Raw genomic sequence first — 13803 nt, forward strand, 5'->3', positions numbered from 1 at the left:
ACAACATATTTCTGTAATTAAGTACATGAGTCACATAATTCTGTCACTGCAGACAATGAGACAAGTAACGTAGCTTTGGGCAGAAGATGAATTGCAGTGGAATGGAAACTGTGTTGTGTGTGAGGAATACTATATAAAACAATGAACAGGGTGGTGATACAATGACTACTGCAATCATCACAAGATAATATCACCAAGGCAACTATCTGTAAACAAACAATAAAGGTCCATAAAAATGGCAAAAGTAGTTTCTTTCCCAAATAGGTTTTATGTAAACGACTTAAAGCAGGATGTCCTTCAGCAGCTGACATCGTCCACTTTCTATGCTCCTCTCGATGGAAACATGCAGATGGGGACAGATATACCCCTGTAAACCCCAGTCGTTTGCATACTGTCTTCTCTTGTATATTATTTACTACAAAATTCGATGACTAAGCTCTTTAGAGACGAAATGTTGGAATATTGGAATGACCTCTGAGCACTGAACCACTGGTATATCACAAGTGGACTATTTATTACCCAGTTTGCAATTGTTCAAGATAAAATCTATTTTGGAAAGAGAAGAAATGAGCACTGGACCACGGATATATTACAAGTGAACACCTTTTTTTTTACTGAGTTTGCTATTGCTTAAGACAAAACCTATTTGGGAAAGAAACTACTTTTGCCATTCTTATGGGCGTTTATTGTTTGTTTACAGATGGCTGCCTTGGCGATATTATCTTGTGTCGATTGTGATGAATACAGGGTGGAATGGAAAATGATGCCTTCTTTCATCCCTATCCACCATTTTCATTTTACATGAAGTGCTCCAAAAGGCCAAAGGAAGCACAAGAGAATTCTCAGGCTGCAGGTCCCATCTTTCCAAGTCCTTGAAGAGCAGTAGCCCAACACAAGAACATCTACCATATTTTTTGCTCTATAGGACGCACTTTCCCCCCTCCAAAAATTAAGGGGAAATGTGTGTGTGTCCTATGGAGCGAATGCAGGCTCCTTGGCTTCAGCGATAGCAATGCGAAGCCTCCGAAGCGCAGAGGGAGCGCTCCCTCCGCACTCCGGAGGCTTCGTGTTGTTTTCGCTGAAGCCTGGAGAGTGAGAGGGGTTGGTGCGCACCGACCCCTCTCACTCTCCAGACTTCAGGGATAGCCGCCTGAAGCCTTTGGAGCGCAGCGGGAACTCATGCTGCGCCCCGAAGGCTTCGGGTTCCTTTCGGTGAAGGGGCGCTGAGCAGAGAGGGGGAGAATTTCTTTTTCTTGTTCTCCCCTTCTAAAACAAGGTGCGTCCTATGGTCGGGTGCGTCCTATAGAGCGAAAAATACGGTACTTTGCACAGCGAAGGTGCCGATTCAATCACTGGCCTTTTCAGGTAGGGCTAGGAGTGCGCAGTGCTGTAGTGTTTCACTACAGAGCCACAGCCAGTCAGTGTTGACAGTACTGAACTAGATGGACCAGTGGTCTGTCTCAGTATAAGACAGTTTCCAATGATCCTGTTCATTTAGGTAATTTATATATTGACTCACATTGCAAAGAAAGTATCTAAGCATTTTATAACATTCTAAGAATATCACAAATAAAAGTCATATATGAAAAAGTACAGTAAAAAAAACACCCACATTTTTGAGCAGCACAGATAACAATTTGATAAGATACCCTCTTAAACATCACTATAAACTGAAGCAAACTGATGCATGGGAGATAATAATAACTACCACTAATAAAGCAGAAACCTTTAGTCCCCCTAACCATGCATTTCTAGGTAGCAGCAGCACCTTCACTTGTGTTGCTGTCTATGGTGTTCATAGAATATCCCTTGCCCAAGGGGCCTTCAAATCCTTAGCCTCCTTGTGATGGTTGTTGTATTCTGGTTCTGTGCTGGAACTCATGGAGAAAGCGGCAGGGCTGGATGGAAGCAAGGCTGGCCAAAGATACAGAACCATGGACAGTTCCAATTGAACCTCTCTCTCCAGACTGTCTGCTCCAAGTTCCACCTTGAGAGAACTCAAGTTCCAACTTGAGAGAACTTCAGAGCCTTAAAGGGCCAACTCTGTAGCCTGAGGACAGGTACTCCTCCTTTGTTCCACATCCTTCCTCCTGGTGCACTCATGGACTGGCGGTATATATATGGTGGGACCCCCTGGTTCCACAGGCTCAGAGGAAGGTGTTTCTGTGGGCCCAGGTTATGCCTGAATAGCACCTGGGGATCTAGGAGGTTCCCCTGGGGTTTTTTGTTCAGCTTCCTCAGGCACAATGGTCTCCCTATCTTCTACAGCCAGCCCTGAGCCCTGACCCAAACCCGGCTTCACATCTGGTGCTCCTACAGACTCCAATGCTGTATACAGTTCACTGCTGGATACATGAGTCAGCTTAGTAGTTTGCATTGTTGACTGCTCTTCTCAAAACCATGTTTAGGATATTTGTGTGTGTGTGAGAGTGAGACAGACAGACAGACAGACAGACAGGACCACCTGAGCTGTGTTTCTCAAGGGCACTAGCAAGGCTGTAATACCAGCCTTGCCCCCTGACTCAGTCTCAGCTACCCCCCACCCCCTGGCCAACCTGTTTTCCCAGAGCCCTATCAAGGCAAACTCTGAAACTGGGTCCTTTAATCTGATCAACTTGTCTTGAGAAGATTTGTCCATGTTAAGCTCCTTTCAGAACCTGCCCACCTTCTCATTTTGGATTATGTTGTTTGCCTCTAGCCCATCTGATCTTTAATGGCTGCTTTTGGAGTCACAAACACCTCGGACTCAGCTCATCCTACTGGATTGAGAGCCAGCTCACCCCAGGACAAGGAAAGCTGACTCCTGGATTCCGTGATGCCTTTGTCTCATCAAATCCGATTCCATGTATGCAGAACATGTCGAGTTACCTGGTAAATAGCCTTTGACTAATTCACTTAAAAAAAGAAAAAAGCGTCTGTTTGGATGGAGGCCAATTACCTCTTGAGAGCAAGCAGGGTGAGAAATTATCTCAAAGGGGTGGGTGGTGATCAAGAACTACATGTTAATCACTCAGATGCTTTTCATTTTGTCAGTTCCCCTCTTTCTATCCTAATCATTTGCTGCAGGAAGGGAGCGGAAACTCCAAAGATGGAGAGCTTTAGGAATTGCACAGGATTTAAGTAAGGTATTGTTCTGCAGTGTGGTGAGCAGGCATAGAAGCCAACTCCTAGGAGCCAAGGTCCCTTCGTGTCCCCCCCCAATAAAGTAACTGAGGGACACCCCCCGAGGTTGATGGGCATTCAAATGGTGTGTGCATGCTGCATCTTCTGATCAATTATGTGGGGTGGGTCTTACCTGCCCCCCATATTTTATTCGAGTCGGCACCCCTGTGAGCAGGGATGGACTGATTTGCCCATTTCAGTTTCTCGTTTTTATAACCTTAAGCACGATTCTTCTCGTCTCCACATCGGTTTGTGACATTTATTGTTATGACTGTTGCAATAAGAGTGCATGAGTGGCGAATTTATACTTGACCATCCCCACCCTGTTTTATAAATTGTTCCATGCTGCGTCCCCTGTGTTGCTGTACCAGGAAGGACATTCGTGTAATATAGCAGAACTTCTGCAGGAGCAAATGGTATTGCAAGTGGGGGGGGGGGGTTGCATAACTGATGAGCACAAATAATCATGAATACACAATAATGCCTGCCCCTCCCCAATCTTTGATTGGATCACCCCACTTTCAAAATCCTGGGTACCTTCTGGCTAGCTACTGAAAATAAGCCTAATGGATCTCTATTCATGATAATTAGAATTAGAAGTATTGGGGTTTTTTTTGGGGGGGGCGCTTCTTTCAAATGCAGTGCAGCCCGGCTGTTACTTCTTGGGTAGCGCTCTCTTAAACGACTTTGACAAATGGAATGTCAGCATGAAAACTGTGTATTTTAGGGTTCCTCTAGAGTGGTTTCAAACGGGCCTGCTGTTCCATGACAGCTCAGATCTCCCTGGAGGCTGCAGAAAGCCTCATCAACTTGATTAATCTGAGATCTGTAGCTCATGCTGAGCGGGGCCCTGTTCTAACAGTTACATAGGGAGCGTTTGCCTGCGTGGGGGGATAGAATATCAACATCTTTCTCTCTCGATAAGGAAATGCCTTTGCAGCATTTATATAATTGGGAACAGGCAAGGATGGTTGGATGCTTTTTCCTGAAGTGAATAGTAGGTTGTTGCGTACGTGCTAAGGAAATGGCTGCTCATTATGCAATCTCATGCTGTGCTGGCAGAAGCATTGAAGAAGGTTTATGAGAAATATCCAGCCATCATCAGGAGCAGGGACATTGACCAGTGCTAGAACACCTGTGTTGCATCAAGATGGACCCAGGTTCAATCCCTGGCAGCTCCAGGTAGGGTTAGGAAAGACCCCTGCTGGAAAGCCTGGAAAGTCACTGCCGGTCAGTGTAGACAATTCTGAACTAGATGGATCAAGGGTCTGATTCATCTTCCTATGTTCACCTGAACACCCAAAGCATAAAACGGAGGATAGGAGCAAGCACATTCATACAGGCCTTGCCCACAGTTGCCTCAGCCATAGCTGTCAAGTGTCCCTTATTTGGCGGGACAGTCCCTTATCCCAGCACCATGTCCCGCTGCTGTCCCTTATTGATGATGTCCCTTAAATAAGCTACTGAAGGTAATGGGGCCCTTTCTATGTCCAGTTGTGCTTTGTCAACAACAAATTGTTGCTGTTTTTTGTGTTGAATATATGCTATATGGTAATTTATGGACCTAACAGGTATTAAAGCCATTTGCACGCAACAAAATATGTATTCTATCAAAGTAATTGTTGATCCCTTATTTTGGCTGCTGATCCCTTATTTTCGAGGCTGCTGGCCCTTATATTCAAATCTGTAAGTTGACAGCTATGGCCTCATCCCTGACACTCCTGACACAGTGGGTCCTTCTTGGCCCCTGCCGTCCCCTTACTTTCCTTTCTTACTGAGGAATGAGAGGGAAGATATCTGAGGGCCTCAGACTCATGTTAGGATGATGTGGCAGCATCCCTCGAATAATGTGCAGGTGAAACTCCAGAGAACCAGTTTGAGTTCTGGATAATTTCCAGCAAAACAATCCCATTTTCTTGAATGATTTCCAGAGCGAAACAGAGCAGATCTGCTTGACGAAAACGACACTGCAACTGTCAAAACCACTCTGAACTTAAGAACTTCTCTCCCATCGATCTGTATCTCCATCTCTTCTGTTCTGCCCTTGAGAAACCTGGATGGGGCAATGCTATTTTTATTTTTTATTTTAAAGGCAGTACATTCATTAATTCTCAGTGCCTGCAGACTTTCCGAGAGCCTCTTTCTCATCCAAGCGTCTCCACAGTGAGTTGCCTCTTTGTTTTCAAACTATTAGTCTGAGCAAAAGGTGCAGATACCTGATAACGCTCGGCAGAAGCTAGTTAAAGATGCGCTGGCAGTTCAGCCGTTCCAAAGGATTATCTCAATCGGGGAGAAAATGTCTGTCAGATTCCAGCACAGAAAGGTCATCACGACAACCACTTTGCCTGTCTGCTTCCAGCAAACACGATCGTGGGCAGACGTTCCAGAAGTCGCTCAACTGTTTGACAGCCTGCGCTTCCACCCGAAAGGGACCCAGCGATGCAGGCAATTTCAGTTCCCTTCTCCGCACCCATGGGTGTGAGAGAAACACACCACTCCCCCCCCCTTATTTGAGAAGAGTCTTGCAAATGATAGCCTTTTCCGTGGGTTGAAGGTAGCGCAGCAGAGAAATGGCTGCCCCTTGTGCATACTGCCAAACTGCTAATACAATTAAGACAGCATTCTTTACTAGGGATGGGAGATAAATTCTTGTTTTAATGCAGACCAATCTAATTTGCATTCCCAGAAACAATATGAAAACCCAAACTCTGGAGTAATAAAGTTTGCATTCATTGCTATGATAAACTTCTATTTCCTGAGTAAAATATTGAGAGCTTTTGTTTTGGTTAGGTTGTTGTTGTTGTTGTTGTTGTTGTTGTTGTTGTTGTTGTTGTTAGACTCGGAGTACTGTTCCTCTTAAGAACATGAGGAGGGCTATGCTGGATCACACAAAGACTCAACTTGTTCAGCACTATGTTTTCACAGTGGCCACCCAGATTCTGATGATGATGATGACGATTTCTACCCTGCCCATCTGGCTGGGTTTCCCCAGCCACTCTGGGTGGCTCCCAACAGAATATTAAAAACACGATAAAACATCAAACATTAAAATCTTCCTTAAACAGTGCTTCCTTCAAATGTCTTTTAAAAGTAAGATAGTTGCTTATTTCCTTGACATCTGACGGGAGGGCGTTCCACAGGGCAGGTGCCACTACCGAGAAGGCCCTCTGCCTGGTTCCCTGTAACTTGGCTTCTCGCAGTGAGGGAACCGCCAGAACGCCCTCAGCACTGGATCTCAGTCTCCAGGCTGAATAAGCCCACAAACCGGCATGCAGGCAAGACCATAGTGTTTGCATCGGAAGGTACTGTTGGAGGCGTAATGGTAAGAATGCCCCACTGAGGCATATGATGTGGGCTTGGAGATACTCCCTTTGGTGTGGAGTTCTTATTCACGTCAATTTTGTACTGGTGAAATCCTTGATATTTGCACATGTTCATCTACTTGTACATTACATTTCCATAGTATGGGGATTAACTGCAGGGCAACCAAAGTGGACTCTGTGAACCCTAATTTGCTAAGACACTTTTATTTCTAGATTTGAAGGGTAAATACTCACCATCCATTATGCAATGGTCTGAGGACCTCACAGCTCTGTCAATTTTGTATGGATGTCTGTTTGGATATCTGAAGGGATTATATCAAGTTATATGTTTAACTAAAGACACATGTACTGACGGTTGCAGCATTCAGAATGTGAACTGATGGTGGGTTGTTTTTTCAGTTGGTATTAGTATTATTCTAATATTATTTATTTTTCTTAATTCCATTTCTTTCTGTAGCAACAACAACCCTCCTTCCTTTTCTTTGTTAAATCAAGGAAGAAAAAAGTAATAATAATTTTAAAAGAGTGAAGGCAATAGCGCTCTTCCCATTCATATTTCTCAATCACTGGTATTCAGAGGCAGATTGTCGATGATTCTGAATGAAATGCAGCCATAATGGCAAGGAACCACTGGGAGAAGTGGGGGAGAAATTTGTTCAGTTTGTACTTAAGATGAGCCAACCTCATTCTTAGTTTCAAATGGTAAGAATATAAGCAGAGCCTGCTGGCTCAGACCAATGGCCCATCTAGTCCAGCATCCTGTTCTCACAGAAGCCAACCAGATAATAATAATAATAATAATAATAATAATAATAATAATAATAATAATAATTTATTTATACCCTGCCCATCTGGCTGGGCTTCACCAGCTACTCTGGGCAGCTTCCAACAAAATATTAAAATGCATCAAACATTAAAAGCTTCCCTAAACAGGGCTGCCTTCAGATGTCTGCTAAAAGTCTGGTAGTTGTTGTTCTCTTTGACATCTTGTGGGAGGATGTTCCACAGGGCAGGCGCCACTACTGAGAAGGCCCTCTGCCTGGTTCCCTGTAACTTGGCTTCTTGCAATGAGGGAACTGCCAGAAGGGCCTTGGTGCTGGACCTTAGTGTCCAAGTAGAACCTGTTGGATGCCTGCAAGTTGGACACGAGCACAAAAGCACTCTACCCATTTGTGAATCCCAATAACTGGTATTCAGAGGCATGATGTCTCCAACAGTTGAGGTAGAACACAACTATCCTGGCTAGTAGCTGTTGATAGCCTTGTCACCCATGAATTTGTCTAATCATTTTTTGCAGCCATCCAAGTTAATGGTCATCGCTACCTCTGGTGGGACTGAGTTCTACAGTTGGACTAGGCACTGCATCGTTTCTTTTACCTGTCCTGAATCTCCCAACAACAAATACACAAACCAAAACACAGATCTCCTTTAAAATTCATGCTTCTCTGAATTTTGTGATGAAGTTCTCTAGCCAAACAACGTGTGCAATTAGCATACATTAGGGGAAATGGACACATTTTAGTAAAAAAATAAAATACAAATGCACCACACAAGGGAAACTGTTTGCTCTTCCTGCGGAATTCCTGTTTGCACTGACTTTCTCCTATGGGGACGCGGGTGACGCTGTGGGTTAAACCACAGAGCATAGGACTTGCTGATCAGAAGGTCGGCTGTTCGAATCCCCACGAGGGGTGAGCTCCCGTTGCTTGGTCCCTGCTCCTGCCAACCTAGCAGTTCGAAAGCATGTCAAAGTGCAAGTATATAAATAGGTACCACTCCGGTGGGAAGGTAAATGGCATTTCCATGCGTTGCTCTGGCTTAGTCATGCTGGCCACATGACCCGGAAGCTGTACGCCGGCTCCCTTGGCCAGTAAAGCAAGATGAGCACCGCAACTGCAGAGTCGGTCACGACTGGACCTAACGGTCAGGGGTCCCTTTACCTTTACCTTTACTCTCTCCTATATTGAGTATTGAGCATGCCCCCTTAAACACAGCCATATTCCACTGGATGCTAGGATTGGACACCCAACCTCACTTTTGTTCTGGATAGAAGAGAAGTGAAAAGAACATCTCTCTATGAGTATGCATGGCAGTGACTGATGTAGGCACTCCCCGCTCCCGCTCCCCCAACCACCATTTTGTGGTCTTGTATCTTTTTCTGGCTCCTTTAGTTGTGGTGGCCATTTTGTCATGCCCCAAAATAAATAAAATAAAATAAATAAAATAAAATAAAATAGACTGCATTCAGATGTATTCTAAAAGTCAGATAGTTGTTTATTTCCTTGACATCTGATGGGAGGGGTGGGCGCCACTACTGAGAAGGCCCTCTGCCTGGTCCCTGTAATCTCACTTCTCGCAGTGAGGGAACTGCCAGAATGATGGGGTGGAGGCGCTCCTTTAGGTGTACTGGGCTGAGGTCGTTAGGGCTTCAAAGTTCAGCATCAACACTTTGAATTGTACTCAGAAACGTACTGGGAGCACGCATACACTTTCTCAAAATTCTAAGTCTGCCCACTGGCATACAAAAAGTTTGACAACTTGTCCTCCAGGACACATTCTCACCTTCTTTTCAGTTCTGGAAAGTCTCGATCCTGCAAGGCACATGGGAACATGCCCAATTCTTAAAGGGAGCCTGCAAAATGCCATCAGAGGTTTAATCAGCACCTCTCTCTCTCTCTTCTCTCTCTCTTTAAAAAAAGTTTGACTTTTTATGCTTTTAACCCTCTGAAGATGTAAATTAGCCTGCTACCCAAAGAGCATCTGACAGAGATGGCAGCTGACATCCCTTTTTCTGAAAGCATAAAGCACAGCTTGACTTAATCTTAGCACCTGGTGTCATGGAGCAACAAGAGATGCCGCGTCAAAGAAGAGACCTCAGCACCATTCCTCTTTCTTTTTTTCTCCTGACTTGGTGGAACAAATTAAGGAGAAGGCTGCAAGGCTTCTCAAGTGAGCAGTTGTGACAGGCAATCATGCTCTCTACGAGATGCTGAGTAATGAGGAGCAGTCAGCAGAAATAATGGGTGAGAGGAATTAACTGAGGTGAATAACAATGCATTTCCAATGGGACAAGGAGAGTTTGGAGAGAGAAAGACAGAGAGAGGTGGAAACAGACTGGATCAGAAGGCACACCTCAAGCTAAAGCAGTGTTCTTCAACCTTGGGTCCCCAGGCGTTATTGAACTACACCTCCCATCATCTTCAGACAGCTGAACCTATGCTCAGGGATGATGGGAACTGTACCCCAACAATACCTGGAGAACCAAGATAAAAAAATTCCTTCCAGTAGCACCCTAGGTAAAGGGACCCCTGACCATTAGGTCCAGTCGTGGCCGACTCTGGGGTTGCAGCGCTCATCTCGCTTTACTGGCCAAGGCAGCCAGCATACAGCTTCTGGGTCATGTGGCCAGCATGACTAAGCCGCTTCCGGCAAACTCACCCCGTGGCAGGGATTCGAACCGCCGACCTTCTGATCCGCAAGTCCTAGGCTCTGTGGTTTAACTCACAGCGCCACCCGCGTCACTCCAGAAGCACCTTAGAGACCAACTAAATTTGTTATTTCGTGCATGCACATGAAAGCTCATACCAATAACAAACTTAGTTGGTCTCTAAGGTGCTACTGGAAGGGTTTTTTTTATTTTGGTTCTCCAGGTATTGTTGGGATACAGTTCCCATCATCCCTGACCATAGGCTTTATTTTGTTTCGACTACAGCAGACCAGCACAACTACCCAGCTGTACCTAGAACTATGGAGAACCAAGATGGAAGAACACTGATGCCAACCGTATTTGAGAAGGGAGTGGATTCCATAATTGGGGCATCTGCACTGAGAATTCCCTTTCCCGTGTTGCAGCACATAAATCTGAGGCAGTTTTGGCACAATCAAGAGGGCACCATCCACTTACATACAAACAGGTCTATACAACTACAGGCCTTCCATCAGGTATCTAGCTCCAACGCTCTATAGGGCTTTGTATGTCAATACAAGGACCATTTGTCTCTGTAGCATATAGGCAGCCAGATTCAGGTAATGGATTAAGTGATGTACTTAACATTCCAGGATGGTCTGATATGAAAGGTGATCTCTTGGGCAGAAGCATGTTTAGGCTCCGTTGTGCCCTTGGCAAAGAGCTGTATTGGCGACCCCCTCCCCAACTTCAAAAAAAATGACATAATTCAGTCTTCACAAATGACTCTTAAACAGATCATTTAACAACACAGTCCTATAAATGTGTACTCAAAAGTAAATCCTGTCAAGTTAAATGGGGCTTATTCACAGGAAAGCGGGTACACAGGACTGCAGCCTAAATCTGGTAAGCCAGAGGCAGGAACGTCTGACAATACCTGGCTTGAGAGCAGTACATGTGAAAAGGATCTAGGAGTCTTGGTGGACCACAAACTTGACATGAGCCAACAGTGTGACACGGCAGCTAAAAAAGCCAATGCAATTCTGGGCTGCATCAATAGGAGTATAGCATCTAGATCAAGGGAAGTAATAGTGCCACTGTATTCTGCTCTGGTCAGACCTCACCTGGAGTACTGTGTCCAGTTCTGGGCACCACAGTTCAAGAAGGACACTGACAAACTGGAACGTGTCCAGAGGAGGGCAACCAAAATGGTCAAAGGCCTGGAAACGATGCCTTATGAGGAACGGCTAAGGGAGCTGGGCATGTTTAGCCTGGAGAAGAGGAGGTTAAGGGGTGATATGGTAGCCATGTTCAAATATATAAAAGGATGTCACATAGAGGAGGGAGAAAGGTTGTTTTCTGCTGCTCCAGAGAAGCGGACACGGAGCAATGGATCCAAACTGCAGGAAAGAAGATTCCACCTAAACATTAGGAAGAACTTCCTGACAGTAAGAGCTGTTTGACAGTGGAATTTGCTGCCAAGGAGTGTGGTGGAGTCTCCTTCTTTGGAGGTCTTTAAGCAGAGGCTTGACAACCATATGTCAGGAGTGCTCTGATGGTGTTTCCTGCTTGGCAGGGGGTTGGACTTGATGGCCCTTGTGGTCTCTTCCAACTCTATGATTCTATGATTCTATGAATACCTTGCTTGTAGTTTTGTTACTTCTGACAAGGCGCCAACAGAAAGGCACTAACTTCGAGCTTGCACCCTGAGGTTAACTTTACTCAGAAGTAAGCCCCACTGAAATCAATGGCACTTGCTCTCTGGGGTAAATATGCAGTGGCACCCACACTGGAAATTGATCAAGGTGGGAAAGAAACCAGGGGAAAGCGACTCAGCTGTGGTAAATTAAGAGTCTTGTCTGATGTTTCTCAGCCACCACATCTGCTGAAAGGCTACTCTTGGGGCAAGCAGGGGGAGTGGAGGGTGCTAGGATGGAGGTCGAAGCAGCCTCACAGGGATCCCTGCTGCACAAACTAACCACCAGCCTCGGCCAACTGGGGAAGGGGCTTCGCAGGCGTGCTGTGATGGCCCACACCAGTGTCTGGATTCCCTCACCAAGGCGATGAGAGAGGCGTGATTTTTACACCCCTCTCTGGGACAGCGCCCTTGGTGGGGGCCAAGCTGTCCAACCCCTAGGTATTCTTCTGCCCTTGGGTATGCTGGTCCCCTGCCATTGAGTGATGTTTAGCTTCTAAAATGAGACATTCAGGAACTCAGATCAGCCTGAGAACATCGTGACATTGTCAAGAATCTGCAGTTATTCTCAATCCCTGTCTACCTAAGCAAAGAACTCAAGGTGATTTCCACAGCAGACTTGCTTGGGTCACCATGTGTCTTTCCAGAAATGTCACAGGGCAGATACAATCAGTTCTGTTTTTGCTGGCATTATCAATTGCCAGCAGTGGAAGAGGAAGAAATGAGACTGAAAGCTCTTGATCTTACCAGCCGTCATTGACCATCTTTATACAATCAGAGAAGGAAGTTGATGCTCTGGCTGGAAGAAGTTTTCAAGACCCAAACTCAAAGTAGGTCTTGATCTAGTGACCTCTGAAGATCTGGGATATAACCTATGTTCCACCACCCAAAGTGGGAAATGCAGAGAGACTAACTAAGGAAATCTCTTTGTTCCAATAAGTCAGAGCAAGTCAGCTAATACTCTACAAGGGCTTCCTTATTGGAAGCAAGGAAGAAAACAGCTTTTTTTGGGGGGGGGATTTATTGAAGTTTTCACAATGACCGCTCCCCACATCAAATGGGGGGCACCTTTTGCGTGGTCGTGCACAGCTCCCCCCCAGATCCCAGTGCTGCTCCCGGTAATATGGGTTGGCTTCACCCTCCCCAGGCTAGATACCTGGGGGTCTTTGCCTACCTCAGCCAATCGCCCAATCCCACCTGAGGAGGCGTTGCTAGGGGATTGGCCAGGTAGGGGGAAGGAACCGCCCTGCCCACACAACAGAAGGTGAATCTTGCCTGCGAAGCATCAGTTGGCTCCAGAGCTTCTCCCACCCTGCCCTCCCTCAGTTAAGCCTTCTTTTGCAGGTTAACCTTTTCTCCACAGGTACGCTATGTCATGGTCGCTGTTGAAGGGCCGGAAATGAATTTTCCTACAGGTTTTGCCTTTCCTGTAGCAAAATGTCACAACTTTGGCGGTTTCAGGTCTTGGACAGAATCCTTTAGTCTATCTTCTTAAATGGGGAACCTAAAATTGTGACCCAGGCCCCCCTTGAGGCGGTGATCTCAGGGTTCTCTGTTAAAGGGGTTTTGAGGGGAGGCATTGGCCATACACCGAGAGGTTGTCATTGCTCTCCCTTGCGACAGCAGCAAAACAGGGGGCGGGCTCTCTGCTTGAATATATGTTCTCCAGAGCCACACATTCTGGATAACCCTGATGTCTCCCAGATCCCCGGCTGGGGACTGGGAAGGATGAACGCCTTCCTTCACATCTGAGAGATCCCTGCCCCGCTCCTGCTTGCATGCAAGTAGGAGTTAGGAGGCTGCTCCGATAGGCAGCATGAAGCCTCCCTTCACAGCTTAGTTGCTGGGGTCAGGGAAGGTGGAGGCAGCCTGGAAGCTGCATCTTAGAGCCCCTTCATCACCATCATATGGGGGCTTCCGAGTAGCTCCTGAAGCCAGCCAGCGCCAACTGCTCTGGGCTGCAGAGACTGCTGCTGCTGCGTTTCCCGGGGACGTTAGATGAAATCCGGGGACATTCCGGGGATGGAATTTGTCTGGGGACTTATTCGCAAATCCAGGGACTGTCCCTGGGGAATGGGGACATCTGGTAACCCTACCTCATAGTCCCTTGACACAGGCTCCTTCTTTGTGATGCTTGTCTCAGGCAGCTCCAGGTCACCCCCTGAAGAATATTCGTCCAAGTGGAGGCATGGCGGGCCTCCTCCTTTGACTCAGCT

The sequence above is a fragment of the Podarcis raffonei genome, chromosome 16 (genome assembly GCF_027172205.1).
Source record: "Podarcis raffonei isolate rPodRaf1 chromosome 16, rPodRaf1.pri, whole genome shotgun sequence".
In the NCBI taxonomy this organism is placed as follows: domain Eukaryota; kingdom Metazoa; phylum Chordata; class Lepidosauria; order Squamata; family Lacertidae; genus Podarcis; species Podarcis raffonei.